The sequence below is a fragment of the Neoarius graeffei genome, chromosome 17 (assembly GCF_027579695.1).
Source record: "Neoarius graeffei isolate fNeoGra1 chromosome 17, fNeoGra1.pri, whole genome shotgun sequence".
NCBI classification, from domain to species: Eukaryota; Metazoa; Chordata; class Actinopteri; order Siluriformes; family Ariidae; genus Neoarius; species Neoarius graeffei.
Window position 1 is genome coordinate 19,153,096 of NC_083585.1, and position 6,334 is coordinate 19,159,429.

Sequence of the window (6,334 nt, forward strand, 5' to 3'; positions counted from 1 at the left end):
GCAGGCGTCCCGGAGTTTGTTGGCCAAACGCGAACAGCCAGCCAACCTCCTCCAAGCACAGCGCATGGAAGCTGTTCCGAGGAGCAGCCAACATGCTGGAGAATGGCTCTCTTTAAGTCTGTGTGCACAAGCCGTCTGTCGGCGGGGAGCTGCAGTGGGGTGAGCTGTGCCTCGCCGGTCAGAATGGGAAGCAGGCGTGCTGCGCGCTGCTCGCCCGGCCAACCTCACACCTCGGCTACTTGCTTAAAGAGTGCGAGGAAGGCTTCTGGATTGTCGTGCGGACCCATCTTTGTTAGGGTGAGGTGGGAAGGGTCCGCTGCAGTGGTGGTCAGGGACCCCGCCGACGCGAGCAGGTGCCGGAACACCTGGCGGTCTTCTTGTTGGGCCAGCATCAAAGCTTCAAAGCATTGTTCCTGATCCTTTCGGAGGGCGATCAGTGCTTGATGCTGGTTCTGCTGTACCATGGCAAGGGCATGAATGAGGTCTTTGAAGGGCGAAGACTCCATGGAGTCCCTTCGGCACTCCCAGGTTTCAGCACTATTGTGGAAGCTGGCCAGATGTGGGTGGAAGACAGAAGTACGGCAGGCAGTCGTTAGCTTTTAGATACACTTTATTATGCTTTTCAGCACAACACTTTCACAACTGGGACAGTCACATGCACACACAGACACACGCACTCACCGTCATGTTCTGGTCCCAATCCACCACTCCTCTGCTCTCCTACTCCTTTAATACAGTGCCGTCACTGCAAGAGACACACAGACACACATTAATTGACAACAAGTGTAGCAATTTGGCCACTCACCTTCCCTGACTCCGTCCTCTATTCACAAACCGACGCTCGGCCACGCCCCCACTGCCACAAAATTCTTTCACATTCTTGCTTGATATACAACCTTAATAGTACAACAGTCTGGGGTCTTTGTTGTCCTTTTTTGCACTTTATTATGCACCACACATTTTGTCCACTGCTTTTTTCTTTATATATGTTACCTCTGGGTGATATTGCTAAGATAAGAAATTTAATGTCACTATATGATGCGGAAAAACTAGTTGATGCTTTCTTTACCTCCAGGTTGGATTATTGTAATGCCTTACTCTCTGGATGTTCCAATAAGTGCATAAATAAGCTTCAGTTAGTTCAAAATGCAGCAGCAAGAGTCCTTACTAGAAAATATGACCACATCACCTCTATCTGAAAGATTTTTTGGGGGGCTTTTTTCACCTCCATTGGACAGGACAGTGCAGAGCCAGGAAATGAACGGGAGAGAGAGACGGGGAGGGATCAGGAAATGACCCCGGGTCGGAATCAAATTCGGGTCCCCAGACCCATGGCACGGCACCCCATCCACCCGAGCCACGATGCCCCGCATCACACCTATCTTATCCACACTGCTTTGGCTCCCAATCAGATTTCATATTGATTATAAAATACTACTATTGACCTTTAAAGCACTGAATGGTCTCGCACCACAGTACCTGAGTGAACTTCTGGTCCTCTATGACCCGCCACGCCTACTTAGATCAAAAGGTGCAAGCTATCTGCTGGTACCTCGTATAGTGAAGGCTACATCAGGGGGCAGAGCCTTTTCTCACAAAGCCCCACAGTTATGGAACAGCCTTCCAAGTAGTGTTCAGGAATCAGACACAGTTTCAGTGTTTAAGTCAAGGCTGAAAACACATCTGTTTAGTCAAGCCTTTTGCTAATGGTGTTTATGAGGTAAAGGTGTAGATCTGGAGGGTCCTCAGACATAGAGTGTTTTGGTAAACTGGGATGTATGGATGCTGTCAGTACCCACTCGCTTGCTCACTCGAGTTTGTTGACGGTGTAGTGGCTGGCTGCTTTATGTCCCGGGGCTCCCTCATGCCTGTGTTACCTTCTGGCTCTCTCCTTTTAGTTATGCTGTCATAGTTAATTGCCGGAGTCCCTGCTTGTACTCCGTGCAATATGTATACTGTTCCGACTTATTCAGGTGACATTGGGCATACCTAACAACCTGTGTTTTCTCTCTCTTCTCCCCCCCCCAAATCTGTCCCTCTGAGTTACATGTCGGTCCTGGGATCGAGATGCTGGCCTCTTCTGCTCCTCGAACCTGCCTGATCCATCCTGGTGCCCTGTGTCTGGTTGGAGTCTCATCGCATCACTCCTGTGGAGGGCGGTCCCATGTGGACAGTTGGGGGTCACACCTGGAGGATGCTCTGGACTCTTTCAGTGGTGTTTTTGTGGCTGGGGAATGCAGTTGACTTGCTGACTTTAAGACTGCAGTTGACTTGCTGATGTTGGGACTGCGGTTGTCGTGAACAGTTTTGCACTAGGGTTTCCGTTAGTGGGGGGCTTATAGCATCAACGAAGCTGACTTTGTTAGGACTGTTAATGTTATAGTCATGTTGTATGTTGTTGCCCGGATGGGGATGGGTTCCCTTTTGAGTCTGGTTCCTCTCGAGGTTTCTTCCTTGTGTCATCTGAGGGATTTTTCCTTGCCACCATCGCCACAGGCGTGCTCGTTGGGGATAGATTGGGGATAAAATTAGCTCATATTTTAAGTTGTTCAAATTCTGTAAAGCTGCATTGCGACAACGTTTATTGTTAAAAGCGCTATACAAATAAACTTGACTTGACCACACATTTTCAATGGGAGGCAGACAGGGCTATTTAGCACTGCAATCAATTACTACAAAGTCATACTGTTGTAACACATGCAGAATGTGGCTTGGCATTGTCTTGCTGGAATAAGCAAGGACTTTCCTGAAAAAAAGATGCCATCTGGCAGCATAATGTATGTTTCTCTGTCTGGGTTAACCCATGTGGACCCTTACTAGGACATAGATAGGCTACAAGTGGGGCCCATGTGACCACCATCCTCTGGCCCCACATGGGCCCCAATATATCTCATCCTGTGTGGACCATAAGTAAAGCCAAAAAGTGGGGCTTATGTGGACCAAAATCCCTTGGTCCTACGTGGGAACCTTATTCTGTTAAATTATAAGAACTTAAATTGGAACCACTATGGGTTACTTTATTTTATAGTACATGCCCATGATAGCCTCAGATTCTTGTTCTTGACTGACAAGAGTGGAACCTAATATGGTCTTCTGCTGTTGTAGCCCATCCACCTCAATATTTGATGTATTGTACATTCTGAGATGCTGTTCCGCTCACCACAGTTGTAAAGAGTACATATTTGGATTAATATAGACTTCCTGTCAGCTCTGAACAGCCTGGTCATTCTCTGCTGACCTCTCTCTCATCGAAAATGTGTTTCAGCCTGCAGACCCTCTGCTCACAGGATGGGTTTTGTTTTTCACACAATTCTGTGTAAACTCTCAAAACTTGTGCTTGAAATTCAACAACCATGCCACGATCAAAGTCACAGAAATCAAATTTTCAAAATTTTTTCTTCATTCTGATGTTTTATGTGAACATTAACTGAAGCACTTGACTGGTATCTGGTTTTTTGCATGCATACGCACACATGTTTAGAATACTGTAAAAAAGTTCAAATTTTTGTCAAAATAGCCAGATGGGAAGAGTTGAGACAGCTCGTATCACGTTTTTTTTCTTGTGGTTTGCAAATATAAAATTGTTTAAAAATGTGGGTGTGTACCTGCATGAGGATTAAGCCATTTCATTTCTTTTTGAGAATGGAACTGTTTTGTCAAGTCAGGTTTTGGGTAAACTGACAATTTTCTATAACTGTACCAGTATTGAATGTTCATACAGTTCATATGTTACAGGTTTTGATAACAACTAAAAATTAAACATGTAGACCTAGGTATTTTATTTTGGCTCCATTTCTGTCCACCATGGCTCAAGTTTCCAAACATAATGTCTCATGTCTCCCCACAAAAAAAAAAATAATGACTGAAAAAGTGAAGTCAGTATATGAGACAAGCTGAGAAATGAATGTTGTGGTAAGAGGGTATAGGAAATACTTTCTAATGCAATATGAACATGATGCTACCTGCAAAGAATTTCACACAATCTACAGTGGTGCTTGAAAGTTTGTGAACCCTTTAGAATTTTCTATATTTCTGCATAAATATGACCTAAAACATCATCAGATTATCACACAAGTCCTAAAAGTAGATAAAGAGAACCCAGTTAAACAAATGAGACAAAAATATTATACTTGGTCATTTATTTATTGAGGAAAATGATCCAATATTACACATCTGTGAGTGGCAAAAGTATGTGAACCTCTAGGATTAGCAGTTAATTTGAAGCTGAAATTAGAGTCGGGTGTTTTCAAGCAATGGAATGACAATCAGGTGTGAGTGGGCACCCTGTTTTATTTAAAGAACAGGGATCTATCAAAGTCTGATCTTTACAACACATGTTTGTGGAAGTGTATCATGGCACGAACAAAGGAGATTTCTGAGGACCTCAGAAAAAGCGTTGTTGATGCTCATCAGGCTGGAAAAGGTTACAAAACCATCTCTAAAGAGTTTGGACTCCACCAATCCACAGTCAGACAGATTGTGTACAAATGGAGGAAATTCAAGACCATTGTTACCCTCCCCAGGAGTGGTCGACCAACAAAGATCACTCCAAGAGCAAGGCGTGTAATAGTCGGCGAGGTCACAAAGGAGCCCAGGGTAACTTCTAAGCAACTGAAGGCCTCTCTCACATTGGCTAGTGTTAATGTTCATGAGTCCACCATCAGGAGAACACTGAACAACAATGGTGTGTATGGCAGGGTTGCAAGGAGAAAGCCACTGCTCTCCAAAAAGAACATTGCTGCTTGTCTGCAGTTTGCTAAAGATCACGTGGACAAGCCAGAAGGCTATTGGAAAAATGTTTTGTGGACAGATGAGACCAAAATAGAACTTTTTGGTTTAAATGAGAGGCGTTATGTTTGGAGAAAGGAAAACACTGCCTTCCAGCATAAGAACCTTATCCCATCTGTGAAAGATGGTGGTGGTAGTATCATGGTTTGGGCCTGTTTTGCTGCATCTGGGCCAGGATGGCTTGCCATCATTGATGGAACAATGAATTCTGAATTATACCACAGTGATTCTTCAGATCAGGGACAAAACATGTCCGAGAGATGAAACTCATTTTTGTGGTTAAATATGTAAATAAAATATGTCACATAATTATCTTAAATAAAAAACAAAAACAGATTTGCACTATAAAGTATGATTTAAAGGTTTTGTACACATATATTTTATTTTACATGAGTGAATGTGTTACCAGCACCGTAAATAAACCTTGTCCGAAAGCAGGTTTCATAATTTCTTAACACTTAAAAAGTTTAAAGTAAAATAAAACAAACATCATAGCTACTGTCATCAAGTATTCTAATTAATTATTCAAACTGTACACAAGTTTACAATTTGAGAAACATTTTTTTGTAATTTTTAAGCGATTGAAGTCATGTCCAGAGTTTCTGTCAACACCATAAGATTTTTCAAAAATTAGAAAAAAATCAGGCATTATTGTGGGCAGCTCTCAATCTAAGGACCCCTTTACACTTCCTGCTTGATACACATGCCATGAGGCCACTGCTCTGGTAAGTTAATATTTTATATTTTTCCCCTGAACTATCTCTTTTAGAAATCATTTTGTGTCACAGCCATAGTGTGTCAACACCATAGTCAATAAAATTCAAGATTTATTTGACTCTTTTTGTAATGAAAGCTTTATTTAACTTTATTATTGAGGCCACAAGCAGCCGGTGAAAAACAAGATGGCTTCTGCCAAAAAAAACACAAGTTATAATGAAAAGTAGACTACTTTGTCAACTCCGTCAAACGTCAACTCCATAAGATTTTTTTGTCTTATGGAGTTGACCTTGGCCTTATGGTATTGACAAATGTGTGTCATTTTCCCCATTTAATTCAGTTTTATGAATTAAAATTTAAGTTGTATTATGTCCTATGTATTTTAATGACATTTCTGCATATCCGCGTTGCATAGTTTTTATATATACTTCATATTTATTGAAAATTATCCATCATCCTCAAACTGAATTCACTATATATATATATATATATATATATATATATATATATATATATATATATGAGTGATTCCACGCTTATGGGTACTGAAATGGGGACATGAACTTATTTTTAAAAATTCACCTAAAACCATTTCTTTTTTTTACCATCAGGTCACAAAACATGTAATCTTTAATGAATGATATGTTAAGAGATAACTTTAATTTTCTGAGATGTAATAAAAACATATTTATATGCCAAAGTCAGAACGTAACAGAAGTGTTGTGGACATATATATTCTCAATTTTAACAATGTAGAATTACTTTTTGAAACATAGGAAGGTGATGTTTTAGCAAATATAATTAATAAACATGTGTAGTAGAATAAACA